At 43.5% G+C, this 15,679-nt stretch overlaps 1 non-coding gene across 1 annotated transcript; it reads left to right on the forward strand.

The window, feature by feature from the left end:
• The first annotated feature begins 11,564 nt into the window (after positions 1-11,564).
• On the forward strand, positions 11,565-11,669 carry LOC138394926 (U6 spliceosomal RNA). Its single transcript, XR_011235441.1, has one exon. It is a non-coding gene; the product is annotated as a U6 spliceosomal RNA (small nuclear RNA).
• Positions 11,670-15,679: the final 4,010 nt, after the last annotated feature.

Raw genomic sequence — 15,679 nt, forward strand, 5'->3', positions numbered from 1 at the left:
CTTGGCTGGAGAATATGACAGTTTTCTCAAGCAGGCAGCCCCCTGGGAGGAAAAAAAACTGTTGATATGGTGAAATGCCAGAGTCCTTCATGATGCCAGAGAGATTGACAGCAATTCTTAGTACCCCTGGAGTATGTGTCATCCTGAGAAAGCATAAATGTATTACAAGCCTCTGGGGGCAGGATGAAAGCTTCTCTGGCCATCAATAGTGTATGCCTCTTGTCAAGCCCTGAGGCAGAGAAGGAGGCCGAGGTGGGAAGGGGATTCACAGTCATGTTCTGGAAGAGGAATGACTAAAGAACCCAGAGATGTTGGGCCTGGAGAAGAGAGGACTTGGCAGGGGTTACACGATTGGGTCTTTAAAAATTCAAGGGCTGTTATGTGAGAGAGAGAGCAGATTTGTTCCTGGTGGCCCCGCAGGGCAGAGTCAGACCAGTGGGCGGACCTTACATGGGGACAGAGTCCAGCTCAGTAAAGGATAAGTGTGCTTGCTGCTGACACAGCTGCTGGGAGATGGGTTGTTAGGGTACATCAGTGGGTGGCCAGTTCCCTGTCACCGAAAGTGTCTAATCATAGGCTGGGAAACCACTTGGACACAGCGGTACAGAGGAGAAGTGAACTAGAACTGGGCTTACGCACCTGCTCTTCCATTTCCACTTCTTTCGCCCCAAGGCTGTGTGATCTTGGGCAAGGGAAACGACCTTTCTGAACTGGTTTCCTTAATCATGAATAATAATTATTCCTACCTTCCAGGATTATGGCAGATATATGAAGTGAAATATATTTACAAGCAGGTTTTAAGAAATATTGATGATAATAACAATGTCATCATCAACAAGCTCCACAATAATAGGACCTCACATTTCTTGGACATGGATTCTGTGCTGGGCGCCATGCTCTGTACACATCATCTCTTTTGACACTTGTAACCACCACACAAGACAGGTGCTATTACTATCCCCATTTTGCACAGGAGAAAACAGGATTGGAGGGATTTGCCTAATGTCACACAGCTAGAAAGTGATGAAACTGGGATTCTAATCCAAGTCTGTCTGGCTCTGGAATCTAAACTCTTAGTTATTCTACTTGTAGGTCTTCAAGATCAACATAGAAGATGCGTGTGTGGTTGCTCTGAATGCTGTACAGGACCAAGGTTTTATTTAAAGAGGCGCATCACTGTGTGGTCAGTTGGCCTTGATGAAAGTCAGTTTTCTATTAATGCTATGATTGTGTGCATACTGTTTCATGCTGGTCTAGTCCATCTAATCCCATGGAATCTGCGCAGGTGAGTGCCTCGTAAGCACTTTGATCTACAAAGCAGTGTCTTTCAGAATTTAGTTCAGCAGTGGGGCACCGCAGAAGCATTGATTAACTCTGTATTATGGACTGTGGAGGGCGAGTAGAAACTGAGAGAGGAAAACAAAGGCAGAGTTAAGGGCAGGTGGAAGAAGTGTTCACGGCCTGCATGGGATGCAGCTGTGTTCACCCAAAGAATGACGAAGTCTTAAAGTACATATGTATACGTATATATAAAGTAGATGGGACTTTTGTAAACCAAGGTGGATGTGAGCCTCTCACTTGCCCAGCTGTGAAACCTATATGGGGAGAGGGAGAGAGAAATGAAAAACTGATAGAGGAAAATGTTTTCTAAGAATGATTATCTTAGATTTTTAGAAATCTAGAGAAATTAGAATTTATAAACACACACACATATCCACAAATAACAAATGTGTGTTTTTTGGGAGGGGTATTAACTGCATTTCCTTATATAACGAGTTTTTTTGCTGTCATAGAATCCCCTGAGATTGACCAGCCTCTCTCTCTCTCCCTCCCTCCTTCTCTCCTTTCTTAATCTTATAAAAATTTTCAAACATATACAAAAGTAGAGAGACTAGTGAAATGAACCTTGATGAAGAGTTCCTTTAAATACCTCTTCTTTGGAACATTTACAATAATCGCCTAGGAAGTTTAGGAAGTCTTCATTTTGTGTAAAGTGAAGAATAAATATATTTTATAAAATTATTCTCAGGAGATATGTACACATGATAAAACTATAAAGATCTTCTCCTAACCTAATATAAATCAGCAAATCCAGTAGAATAGCAATATCAGAAAGCTTCCTCCTCTACTTGTACATTTTTTTTTATTCAGGCTTCATAAGAATCTTAATCTAAGGAGAAACACTAAAAATATTTGTTTAGGCCAATGTTTTCGGCTAGTTTGTTAGGATGCATGACATATGATGCAAGTGATCAATTATTTTGGTGAAATAATCATGTTGATGGAATTTTCCCCCCACCAAATTGATCAATGATTTCACAGAATCAACATTTTTAAGCATGATTTAGAGAGCAAGTCTACCCCAGTGCTATATGGCCCAGTAAGAGGAAGGAAGACATAATTGGAGAGGGAGGGGGTGTTATGACTGGAGTTAGTGGTTATCCAGGGGGCTGAGGCAGACTGAGCAGGAGAACCTGGCCTTTGGGCCTCCACCTTGAGGAATCCCACAGGCAGAACTGCATTTCTGGAGCTTGGAAGATGGTGGCCAAGAGGCGAACATGACCGATAGTCGAAGAGTTGATTGTTAAAGGAGTTGTTGCTTCTGAGCGGCACCTGGAAGGTGGGGAGGGCAGGAGCTGAGGAGATCAGAAGTATATCAAGAAGGGGAAAGAGGAAGAAAGGTTCAGGGTGAAGTCTGTGAACCAGGCGAAGGTGTCAGAATCTGTTCTCAGTGTGGCTGTTCCCATGGCAGGCTGGGACCACTGCAAATGTTCAGGCACTGAAACACTGGTGGATTTCGCCTCCATGGAACCATCTTGGGGTATTGCAGAGAGCATGGTTCTCACACTGCTGCACATTAGAACCCCTGGGTAGCTTTTAAAGATTTCCGTGCGCCCAGACTGCATGAAAACAAACCAGAATCTATCTCTGCAGGTTGGACCCAGGCATCAGCACTTTTTAAAGTTCCCAGTGTGCAGCCCTGTGTAAAGCAGTGGCATAGAGTATCAGACAGGGCACCAAGGCACCTGTGTTCCATCCTGGCCCAGCACTTTTGTGGGTTTTGTTATCTTGGAGAAATCACTTAACTTCTCTGAGCTAGAATTTAAAGAGGTTGGACTAAATGATCTCATTGTTGGCTTAAAAAATGGCCCCCAAATTCTTTGAGAGGTGGAGTTTATGTCTCCTTCAGTTGAATCTGGACTCTGTGACTGCTTGGCCAATAGAAAATGGCAGATATGATACCATGCCTGTTTCTGGCTCTCAGTCTTAAGACATTGACAGCTTGTACTTCCTTCCTCTTGGGACACTTGCTTTTGGAACCCAGCCACCGTGCTGAGATGAAGCCCAGGTCACGTGGAGCCGCTGCGAGTATTGAGTGACCTGTGAGTGAGGATGCCAGCTGTTGGGTCACCCTCTGCCTTTGAGCCTTTCTAGCTGATGCCCTAGATAGACATCATGGAGCAGAGACAAACCGTCCCCACTGTGTCCATGAGCAGAATCAAATGGGTGTTGTACTTTCCGAAGTTTTGGAGTGGCTTGTTATGCAGCAATGATAGCTAGAGCAATCTCTCGGCTTTCACACGTAAGGAATGTTAGAGAACATAGTAGAGTGTTTAGGAGGGTGGTCTCTGGAGGCAGATCATTTAAGTTCAAATCCTGCATTGCCTTTCTCTAGCTGTGTTGCTTTGGGTAATTACTTACCCTTTCTATGTCTCTATTCCCTCATCTGAAATGGGATATTAATATAATAATACCCACCTGATAGGATTGTTGTGAGGATTAAGTAAGTTAATATAGTTAAGGCATGAGCTCCATGCAAATGTTTGCAGCGATTCTGAGAATGACGATGATGCTGATAAAGAACAAGGCGTAGCCCTGTGTTTCTGTAGCTTGCGAGATGCTCGGGGGTGGGGTCTGCTGCATAGCCTGGCACGCCATGCACTTGCCTTGCACGTGTTCCATGTTGCTGAGTACATCTAGAGACCCACATTGTTCTCAGGGATTCAGCAGGTGTTCAAAGGCACCTTGGGAGTGTGTAGCGTGTCTCTGGACCTGTCACTGTCACATTGCTTAGAAATTGGATTCTGCAGAGTGGAAACATGTGGCTTGTTGGCAAGGAAACTGGTTCAGAGCAGGGACATTTCCAGGCTGAGAGAGCTCGCCTTTGTCCATTGGGTTACAGCCCTCATAAAAACCTGTTTGTGTCCTTTTCTGGATGCCCAGAGACGTCAGGCCACATTGAGTGGTGAGGGGACAGTGCTCTCCACGCACGGGTGGGTCCAGCTGCACTCCTTTCTTGTACCCTCCAGCTGCTAAACCAAGCCTCGGACCCCTAAGTGTTGGCGGTGCTCGATCAATATCTTTCTGCTCCATGTCGGAGCAGGGAGCAGCCCTGAGTGCTTCTGACTTTTTTCTTCTTGCCTCCAGGTAGGTGGATACCCAGGAGAGAGTTCGTCGTTCCTGTACTTCTGCACCTGATGTCATCAATTTCCATTTAAAAACCAAAAAGGGAGCCTTCTAAAATATCGAGTTTTGGGTATGACAAATAGAAATTTATAGCACAAGAGTTAACTACTGAACTGTTCAAATCTATCAGCAAGGCCATTATGAATGAAATGAAAGGATATGAAAGTTGAAAAAATTTAGGTGCTCAGAGTGGCATCGTGGGAATCGGTGGCTGATGGCAAGTTCTTAGCTTAAATACTGACTCTGCCGTCTGCAGCCCACATGATCTTGAGTTAGGTTAACCTTTATGGGCATCAACTTATATGTATAGAAAGGGAATGATGATGGCAGTGTATCAAAGTGTCGGTGTGGGGATTGTACAGGATAGAGTTTGTGCACAGAGCTTTTTAAACCGTGAAACTTGACGCCAAATCCAGTGTATAAACGGGGTTGGGTGCCTTCATAAAGGATCCCTATACTTGGTTGTCAAGGTCAAATAATGTTCCTTCCTTCTTTTCGTTATTCATTTATTCAACACATATCTATTGAGCACCTACTCTGTGCCAGGCACTGTACCAGTTGTTGGGCGGATATAATCAATGAACAAAGAGAATAAAACAATCCTTGTTTTTCTGAGCTCAATTCTAGTGGGGAGAGACACAGACAAAATAAGTAAGTAAAATACGGCATATTAGTGATGACTGAAAGGAGATGGAGACTTCCAGGGCGGGGAAGTGTTTCCGTTCTAAATACCACGGCAGGGAAGGCCCCACTGAGAGGGTGACATTTGAATAAAGACTTGAAAGAGGTGAGGCTGTGAGCCATGACGTTACCTGGGGGACAAGCTTCCCAGGCAGAAGCGAAGAGCAGAGCAGCACGTGCAAATGCCCCAGGAGTGCGCCTGGGGGCGCTGCGGAGACTGCACGAGGGCCAGTGTGGCTGGCCTGGCATGGGGGAGAGGGAGGGAAACGGGAAACAGGAGCCCTTGGCTTCAGGACCAGATCATGTACCGCCTTGTAGGTCGTTCCAAGGACTTTGGCTTTTGCTCTGAGTGGAATGCGAAGCCCACAGAAAGTTTAACACATTAACTGCCACGTGAGTTGTATTTAACTCACGCTAGTTTTGAGCCCGGGGCCTCGTGAAGCAAAACCCTGCAGTTGGCTCATGAAACTCTTACTTGTTGTTCTTACTGTTACAATTAATATTGACAATTTAATTCTAAAGACGTGGGCTGCATTGCATATGACTCACGCACAGAAAACAATAAAAAAAATCACAAATTTTTCATTAAATTAGAAAAGATCCTTTTGTTTGCGAAGTTTTTATTCTATTTTTGTAATAAAACACTGTGGCCCCAAGGAAAAAGATTTTTTTTCTAGTGTAGTAGTCAATGTGTTAAAGTTTAGAGTAGAGGAGGAATATGGTTCCACTTAGTTTTTAAATATGGAATTAAAAAAATTTAAAAACTGGCCGGGCGCGGTGGCTCACGCCTGTAATCCTAGCACTCTGGGAGGCCGAGGCGGGTGGATCGCTCGAGGTCAGGAGTTCAAGACCAGCCTGAGCAAGAGTGAGACCCCGTCTCTACTAAAAACAGAAAGAAATTATATGGACAACTAAAATATATATATACAAAAAAAATTAGCCGGGCATGGTGGCGCATGCCTGTAGTCCCAGCTACTCGGGAGGCTGAGGCAGGAGGATCGCTTGAGCCCAGGAGTTTGAGGTTGCTGTGAGCTAGACTGACGCCAGGGCACTCACTCTAGCCCGGGCAACAGAGTGAGACTCTGTCTCAAAAAAAAAAAAAAAAAAATTTAAAAAACAGCCTTATTGAGATAAGAGTGACTAAGGTAAATGATATTTATTTATTTTAAAGCTGTAGATATTTAATGTACATGATTTGATGTGTTTGGAGATAAGTACACACTTGTGAGACCATCAAACTGTCATTATTATCAATGTCATACACTTATCCCTCACCTTCAAAAGTTCTTCCACGCCCCTCTTAGACTATGTACATTTAAAGTGTGCAGTTTGGTAATTTAAAAATTTAAATTGTGGAAAAATACACATAACATAAAATTTACTGTCCTGGCCACTTTCAAGTGTATGGTTCATTAGTGTTAAGACCAGTCACATTGCTGTATGACAAATCTTCAGAGCTCTTACAACACAGAGGCTCTATTCCCATGAAACAACGCCCCATTCTCTCCTCCCAGCCCTGGGCAACCACCCTTCTACTCTCTGTCTCTATGATTTTGACTACTCTAGATATCTCACATAAGTGAAATCATCCGGTATCTGTCTTTTTGTGACTGGCTTATTTCACGCAGCATAATGTCCTCAAGGTTCATCTATGTTGTAGCATGTGCTAGAATTTTCCTTTCATTGTAATACATACACACATGCACGTGCGCAGAACCACATATTTTTAATCCATTCATCTGTCCATGTACATTGGGGTTGCTTACACCTTCTGGCAATTGTGAATAACGCTGCTCTGAATGTGGGTGAATAGATATCTCTTGGAGACCCTGCTTTCAATTCTTTTGGGTATATACCCAGAAATGGAATTGCCAGATCATATGGTAATTCTGAGTTTTTGAGGAGCTGCCATGCTGCTTTCTATAGCAGCTGCGCCATTTTACATTCCCACCAAGAGGCACAAGGTTTCTAATTTCTCCACGTCCTTGCTAACACTTGTTATTTTCTTTCTTTTCTTTTCTTTCCTTCATAGTAGCTACCCTAATTGATGTGCGGTGGGTATCTCATTGTGATTTTGATTTGCATTTCCCTAATGATTAGTGACGTCAAGCATCTTTTCATGTGTTTGTTGGCCATTGAGTATCTTCTTTGTAGAAGTGCCTATTCAAGTCCTTTGCCCATTTTTTCGTCGGCAAAGGACTTTGATGATGCCATTCCATCATCATTTATTTTTTGTTGTTGTTGAGATGTATGAATTCTTTTTATATTCTGAATATTAACCCCTTATTAGATATATTATTTCCAAATATTTTCTCCAACTCAGTAGGTTGCCTTTTACTCTATTCATTGGATCCTTCGATGCACAGATGTTTTTAATGTTGATGTAGTCCAATTTATCTACTTTTGTTGCCTGTGGCTATTTGATAAATTTGACGTATATACACACCTGTGACCACCGTCACAATCAACACAGTGAACACATCCAGCACTCCCCAACATTCCCTTGTGCCTCCTTCTGATCTCTCCTTCCTGCCTCTGTCTTCCTCCTCCTTTGTCACTTGTCCCCATATATCCATTGATCTGCTTTCTATCATTATAGATTTATTCTTTTCAGAATTCTATATAAATGGAATCATACAGTATCTACTCTTTCTGTCTCTGTCTCTCTCTCTTTGGTCTGGTCTCTTTCCCACAGCATAATTATTTTCTTTTTTTTGGAGACAGAGTCTTGCTCTATTGCCTGGGCTAGAGTGCAGTGGCGTCAGCCTAGCTCACAGCAACCTCAAACTCCTGGGCTCAAGTGATCCTCCTGCCTCAGCCCCCACCCCCCACCTCAACTATGGGCACTTGCCACCATGCCCCGCTAATTTTTTTTGTTGTTTCTCTTTTTATTTGCCCAGCTAATTTTTTCTATTTTTAGTAGAGATGGGATCTCGCTCTTGCTCAGGCTGGTCTTGAACTCCTGACCTCAAGCAATTCTCTTACCTCGGCCTCCCAGAGTGCTAGGATTACAGGCATGAGCCACCATGCCTGGCCCCCACAGTATAATTATTTTGAGATTCATCCATGTTGTATCAATAGTTCCTTCCTACTTTGGGAGGCCAACGCGGAAAAATCACCTGAGGCCAGGAGTTTGAGGTTGCAGTGAGCTATGATCATGCCACTGCCTTTCAGCCTGGGCAATAGAGTCAGACCCTGTTTCAAAAAAAAAAGGTTCATTCCTTTTCATTGCCAAGTAGTATTCCATTGCATGGATGGATATGTTAATTTGTTTACCTAATTTGTCTGGATGTTTGGGCTGTTTTTAGTTCTGGGTTACTTAAAATGAAGCTGTTGTGAACATCCATATACTAGTCTTTGTACAGACACATGCTTTCTATTCTCTATGGTAAATACCTAGGAGTGGCATGGCTGGATCATATGGTGGGTATATGCTTAACTTTTTGACATTGCCAAACTATTTTCCAATGTGATCGTGCTGCTTTATATTCCCACTACCAGTATGAGAGTCCAGTTCCTCCACATCCTTGCCAAAATATAGTATAATCAGCTGTTTTGAGTTTTGTATTTCTAATAGCTGAGTAGTGGTATCTTATTTTATTTTTAATTTGCATTTCTCTAATGACTATTCATGTGGAGCATCTTTTCATGTGCTTATTTGCCATCCATATCTCTTCTTTGGTGAATTGTCTGTTCAAATTGTTTGCCCATTTTTAGAATTTGGATTGCTTATTTTCTTAGTATTAAATTTTGAGGGTTTTTAAAATTCATTTTGGATATAGGTCCTTTGTCAGATACATGCTTTGCAAATATTCTCTCCCAGTGTGTGGCTTGTCTTTTTATTATTTTAATGGCATCTTTTGAAGAGGAGATTTTAATTTTGATAAAGTCCAATTTATTAGCTCTTTTATGGATTTGTTCTTTTATGGTGTTATCTCGCTTAGGTTGAAAAGGGTCCCTCTGGCCACTGTGTTGAGAAGGGAGTGCAAGGATGTGAAGAGGGAGACTGGTTAGGAGGTGATGACAGGAAGACAGACAAGAGATGGTGATAGCGTGGACCGAGGTGGTAGTGGGGGTGATGAGAAGAAAGGGGATTTGGGTATATTTTGGAAATAGGGCTGAAAGGATTTTCTGATGGATTGGACGTGAGATGCAAGACAAAGAGGGGAGGCTAAGAGACTCCAGCTGAAGGTCCGGAAGGATGGTGTTGCCCTTAGCCGAGATGGGCAGACCGTAGGCAGAGCAGGTGAGGGCAAAGGCCCAGGGCTCAGCATTTGACCTGCTATATTTGGGATGCTGATCTGACACCACCAGTGGAGTAGGTATTTGAACATGAGCCTAAGCTCAGTGTGATTCAGCCTCTGGTCATGCTAGGTTCTGTGTCATCCTTCGATATTTCTCTTCTGAATTTATATCCTGTGCTGAACTTGTGCCTTCTTTTATTGGAGCAATTATACTAACTGCGCAAGTTCTGAGTCATGTAGGCAGTTGTTCACTGCTCAAGCTCAGCTTGGATCAACTACATTTCTGTGTCTCTGCTACACATATTCCAGTTTGCCCTTCACAAGCCTGTGACAAGGCAGGGGCTGAGAGTGCAGTAACTTTCCACCCTTGGCTTTGGAGTGGGTGGAGGTTTTCCAGCCTCTCTGGCTTTTGGGGAGAAAAAAACCTAAGGATGCTTCCAGGTCTTTCCATCATTACCCCAAGCCTGTCCCTCTGGTGGTTTGCATTTTTCCCTATTTGTAGATTTAAACAAATCTGGGGATAATGCTGTCTAACTCTTTCCTGCCCTTTGTGGTAGGTTCTGGCCATGGGACAAAAGGGAGGAGTAACAATATTCTCTTTGGTCCTGCAGGTCAAAGAAGCTTCCCTGGAATGTTGCTAATTCGTTAGGACTCAATTTGCATCCATTTCTTAGCTACCCAGCAATTGGCTTCTGAGTCTTGGGTTTACGAAAAAGACTTCATCTTTAAGGAAGACTGAATGACTACACTAGTGTATTACTGAGGCCAATAAATGCCTCTTTGGTTCCTTAGGCAGGTAATGCAGTACTGTCAGCTGGCTGGTTCCACACACCACATGGTGTCCCCGGGGTATGCTGAGTTTGGGATGTCAAATAGATTGCGGATTTAAAATTAGGCTCCCCAAAATGTGCCAATTCATTTGAGTAGATTAGGGTATATTTAAATTTTGTTTCCCACCAGATTTCTGCTTGTTGTACTAAAACCAAAATAATTCCAAAAGGAAAAGTGATTTATACCCTTGCTGTGTTTACACAGTGACCATTTTCATTATTTCTTGCTCCATTTGAAGTGATACAACTTTGTATTATCATTATTTTATTTATTTATTTATTTTGAGACACAGCCTAACTCTGTTGCCCGTGGTAGAGTGCAGTGGCATCATCATAGATCACTGCAACCTCAAACCCGTGGGCTCAAGCCATCCTCCCAAGCAGCGGGGACTACAGATGTGCATCACCATGCACGGTTAATTTTTTTTTTTTATTTGTAGAGATGGGGTCTCACTATTGCCTAGGCTGGTCTTGAACTCCTGGCCTTAAGTGATCCTCCCACCTTGGCCTCTCAAAGTGCTAGGATTACAGGCGTGAGCCACCGCGCCCAGACTATCATTATTCTTAATTTACTGAGAACTGGCTGCGTGCCCCATACTGTGCTAAGAGCTTCACGACTGTTGAAAGACTCCATTTCATCCTCAAAACCACTCTTTAGATGCTCTTATTAGCCCCATTTTACAGATGAGGAAACTGAGGTTTAGATCAGATATTCATAACCATCCCTTTAGCATGGAGAGAGCATGGAACATGAGATTTGGTAGCAGGTCTTCAAGAGTCATTTGTTGTGTGATTTTGTGCAAGTAACTTAATTTTTCTAAGTCTCAGTAATTCCCACCTACCTCATGGGACTGTTGCAGACCTAAGGGGCATGAATATGAAGGTGCTTAATAAACTAATTCCTACTATAATTATAAACAGTAATTTATAACCCTTTATAATCCCCCTGTTTTTGGAGGTAGAGTGTCTTCTATATATTTATTTCTTTTGGTTGTTAGAATGACATTGCAATGCACATCTCATGTAACTTTGTTTTTTTAATCTTTAAAATTCCTTAGGATAGAGGGACATTATGGAATTTTAAGATGATTCCTGATGTATATTGCCAAGAGGTGGTACCGGTTTACATGGCTACCAACAGTGTGTGAGTTGACTGGTTTTACCACAGTGTTGTAATATCGGATAACTTCTACAATTCTAATGTAGTGGTTGTAAGGTGCTACGATGTTGTTTGAGTGGGCATTTCTTTGATCACAAGGGAAGCTGAACATTTTTACGTGTGCTTGTTACTGTCCATCATTTGTGATTTCTTTCAATTTAACTTATAAAGTTATCATCCTTTGTGCTTGCATTAGGAGCACATATACCGAAGTTGGAACAATAAGACAAGATTAGCATGGCCCTTGTGTTAAGGACGACACAAATTCATGGAGTGTCCCATATGTTTTATGGTAGAAGAATTATATCTCGGTAAAGCTGTTACAACCCCTCTTTCCCCTCCAAAAAAACCTTATCATCTCTCTAAAGATTTGAAGCAGCACAGTAAAACATGTTCCTTTTCAGAGGTAAGAATTTTCTTAAAGATTTTCCTGTCCATATTCATGTGTGATCCATGCCTATAATTTTCTTTTTGTGTGTTTTATCTTTATCAGGTGTAGGGAGAAGTTCCACTTGCTTAATGGACATGGAGATGCTCATCTCTTTTTGCACTCTGCAAGTTTCACGCAACGTGGACATTATCTGTTTCTTAAAAGCATAAAAATTGTCCTGGGGGAAACATTAGGACTAACTGCATTTTTTTTGGTTGTTATTGGATGATTTTCTCAATTTCTTTCTTAGTTATTATTCTGTTTAGATTTATATTTCTTGGATTATTTTTAGTAATCTACATCTTTCCAGAAATTATTCATTTCACTGAGAATTTCAGTTTATTAACCTACAAGTGTACATTGCATTCTCTTTGGATTTTGGGGGGAAAAATCTATTTTCTGTAAATTGTTCTATCTCCTTTGTCATTTATAATTAAAAATGTTTCCTTAATTATATTTGTCAGAGATTTTTTATTTTAGCAGTCTTATCAAAAAACCAGCATTTGAACTAATTCATCATTCTACTGCCTTATATTTTACAATAAATTTATTTCAGCTTTTATCTGTATTTACCACCTCTTTTAAAATTACTTTTCTGCTTAACTCTTACATGAGAGGCTTTGTTAGCATCAGTTTGGATAATCCCAGGCCGAATAAGATTCTAATGCCTGGAACAAATGGTGGGGAGAGAAACTTATGCATTGTCATCGTATGTTTATCAATCAAGGGCCAGCAAGGACCACAGCACAGCCCATACCAGCTAGTTCAATAGAAGAAATTCAAATTCGGGGAACTAGTTGTCAGATACTGGAAGAGCTAAAAACCAACAGGCTGGTGAGTCATTAGTCATCGCAGAGATGAGCAACAGCAGCAACTGCGCTCCCACCCACACACAGCTGGGGAGGCTGCAGATAGAGGGAATGTCACCCGATGCCGGGAGCTGGGGTGCCTGGTGGGATCCAGAAGCCACAGAAGGCAGAGATGGCGCAGGGCATGGGGAAGCTTCACTCCCCTTAGTGTCCTGCCAGTGCCTCTCTCTGGTGGAAATTCACTGGAAGCCAATTGGCAAAGGAGCCTGAGAAATGTCATTTGCAGGGATCAGTCCCCTGTGACAGAAGTAGAACAGGGAAGGACAGACAATGACCAGCAGTCACCCCCTTAAATGCAGGTTAGGTTGCGAGGGTTTGTGTTTGCGACAGTGTCTCAGTCTGTGCTGCTGTAACAGAATACCACCGTCTGGGTAATCTATAAAGAACAGACATTTATTTCTCACAGCTGTGGAGGCTGGGAAGTCCAAGATCAAGGCACCAGTGTCTGGTGTGGGCCTTCTTGCCGTGTCCTCACCAGCAGGAGGCAGAGGGCACGAGAAGGCGAACCAACTCCTGCAAGCCCTTTTTATAGCGGCTTTAATCCATTCATGAGGGTGGAGCCCTCATGACCTAAACACTTCCCGGAAGACCCAGTCTGTAAGCACTACCGCATCAGGGATTAAGTTTTCAACACATGAATTTTGGAGGGGACATATTCAAACCATAGCGTACACAAGGTGACAGAGCTGGCACCCGGGTGCTGTGGAAACCTTTGCTAAGTCCTGCTGGGCTGTAGCTTCTGGACTCCTTCCTCCCTTATTCACCCTTCTCTCTTCTTCTTTTGAACTGCTGAGCCATTTTAAGAAAGTTAAGTCAAGTTTGTTTGTTTGTTTGTTTGTTTTGAGAAAGAGTCTCACTCTCTTGCCCTGGCTAGAGTGCCAGGGCGTCAGCCTAGCTCACAGCAACCTCAAACTCCTGGGCTCAAGCAATCCTCCTCCCTCAGCCTCCCGAATAGCTGGGACTACAGGCATGTGCCACCATGGCCAGCTCATTTTTTCTGTATATTTTTAGTTGTCCAGCTAATTTCTTTCTATTTTTAGTAGAGACGGGGTCTCGCTCTTGCTCAGGCTGGTCTAGAACTCCTGACCTCGAGTGATCCTACCGCCTCGGCCTCCCAGAATGCTGGGATTACAGGCGTGAGCCACCACGCCCGGCCTTAAATCAAGTTTTTGTCCTGGTTCTTCCCTCAGTTAGTTCTGTGTCTTGCGCCATCTTATCCACGCCTGGATTCTAACCCGGACCCGGGTGCAGGGGTGTCCTGTCTTTATCTCTGGTCTTGGCTTCTTTGCTCAGCTCTGGCCCTATATTTTTCTAGCTGCTTACTGGATACCAAGGATGCCTCAAAATTATTGTAAATTGAATTTCTGATGTTCTCTTCTCCCCAAATCTGTGGGGTTTTTTTTGGTTTTTGCTTGTTTTTTGACAGAGTCTCACTCTGTTGCCTGGGCTAGAGTGCCATGGTGTCAGCCTAGCTCACTGCAACCTCAAACTCCTGGGCTCAAGTGATCCTCCTGCCTCAGCGTCTCAAGTAGCTGGGATGACAGGCATGTGCCACCATGCCCGGCTAATTTTTCTCTCTCTCTATTTTTTAGCTGTCCATATAATTTCTTTCTATTTTTAGTAGAGACAGGGTCTCGCTCTTGCTCAGGCTGGTCTCAAACTCCTGAGCTCAAACGATCCGCCTGCCTAGGCCTCCCAGAGTGCTAGGATTACAGGCGTGAGTCACCGCGCCCAGCCTCCAAATCTGTTTTATTCTCTGCGTTCCTTTTTCCAGTGATAGGACCCGTCCACCCAGGCGTCAGAGCTGGCCAGCTGGGAGCCACCCTTGCCTGTTCCTTCTCCCTCACGTCCTGTGTAGGCTACCACAGAACTGCCTACCTCTGTGCCCTCGTTTCTCTCTTCGTTTCTTCATGCCTCCACTGCACCTGCACCAGCGCTGGTATCGTTATTTCTCCTCTGGCCTCTGAGAACAGTCTTGGAGCTGGTCTCCTCTCCTCTAGCCTCCCTCTGTCACACCCCATTCTCCACATTGATACCAGAGTGACAGTTCTGGAAATACAAGTCGGATCATGTTACTCAAGGCCATAAACTCCCAAAGGTCCTCCAGGTGTTCAGAATCCACTCCCAGCTCCTTGACTCTTCCCATGTCATCTTTCAGCAATTTCTACCCATGCTGTCTGATCCAACCATGCACAACTACCTTTGATGCCCTGAGAAGGCCAGTTTGTTTCATGCTCCAGAAGCTATGCACCTGTTTCTTTTGCCCGAATCCTGCAAGGCAGCAGTTCTCAAAATGGGATCCCTGGAGCAGCGTCAGCATCAGCATCACCTGAGAGCTTGTTAGAAAGGCAGACTCTTGGGTCCCACCCAGATCTACTGAATCAAAAGAAGCTTTTAGCCTGTTTTCAGAATCACAAAACTTCAGCTCTCGCTCATGCCTGTAATCCTAGCACTCTGGGAGGCCAAGGCAGGAGGATCGCTTGAGGTCAGGAGTTTGAGACCAGCCTGAGCAAGAGCGGGACCACATCTCTACTAAAATTAGAACAAATTAGCTGGGCACAGTGGTGCACACCTGTAGCCCCAGCTACTCAGGAGGCTGAGACAGGAGGATCCCTCGAGCCCAGGAGTTGGAGGTTGCAGGGAGCTATTATGATGCCACTGTACTAGGCAACAGAGCGAGACCCTGTCTAAAAACAAAACAAACAAAAAAATTCGAGGGAAGGTGGAGGACCATGACTGTAAGTTACCTCCCCTTGCACCTTGAATCCTACTCAGTTAAGGATGTTAGCTCTGTGTAGCCTTTTCTGTCACCCGTGGGCAGAGTTAATAACCATCCGCCATGTGTTCCCCCAGCACTTTGTCAATACCTCTACTAGAGCTGTTAAAAACCTGTCTATTAATATAGACTTTGAGTTCCTCAAAGGAAAGGACTCTGTCTCTTTCATTTTTACTTTCCCAGTTCCTAGAAATTTCTTAGAAATACACTTTCCTAGAAATGT

Source organism: Eulemur rufifrons, chromosome 14, assembly GCF_041146395.1.
Source record: "Eulemur rufifrons isolate Redbay chromosome 14, OSU_ERuf_1, whole genome shotgun sequence".
NCBI lineage: Eukaryota > Metazoa > Chordata > Mammalia > Primates > Lemuridae > Eulemur > Eulemur rufifrons.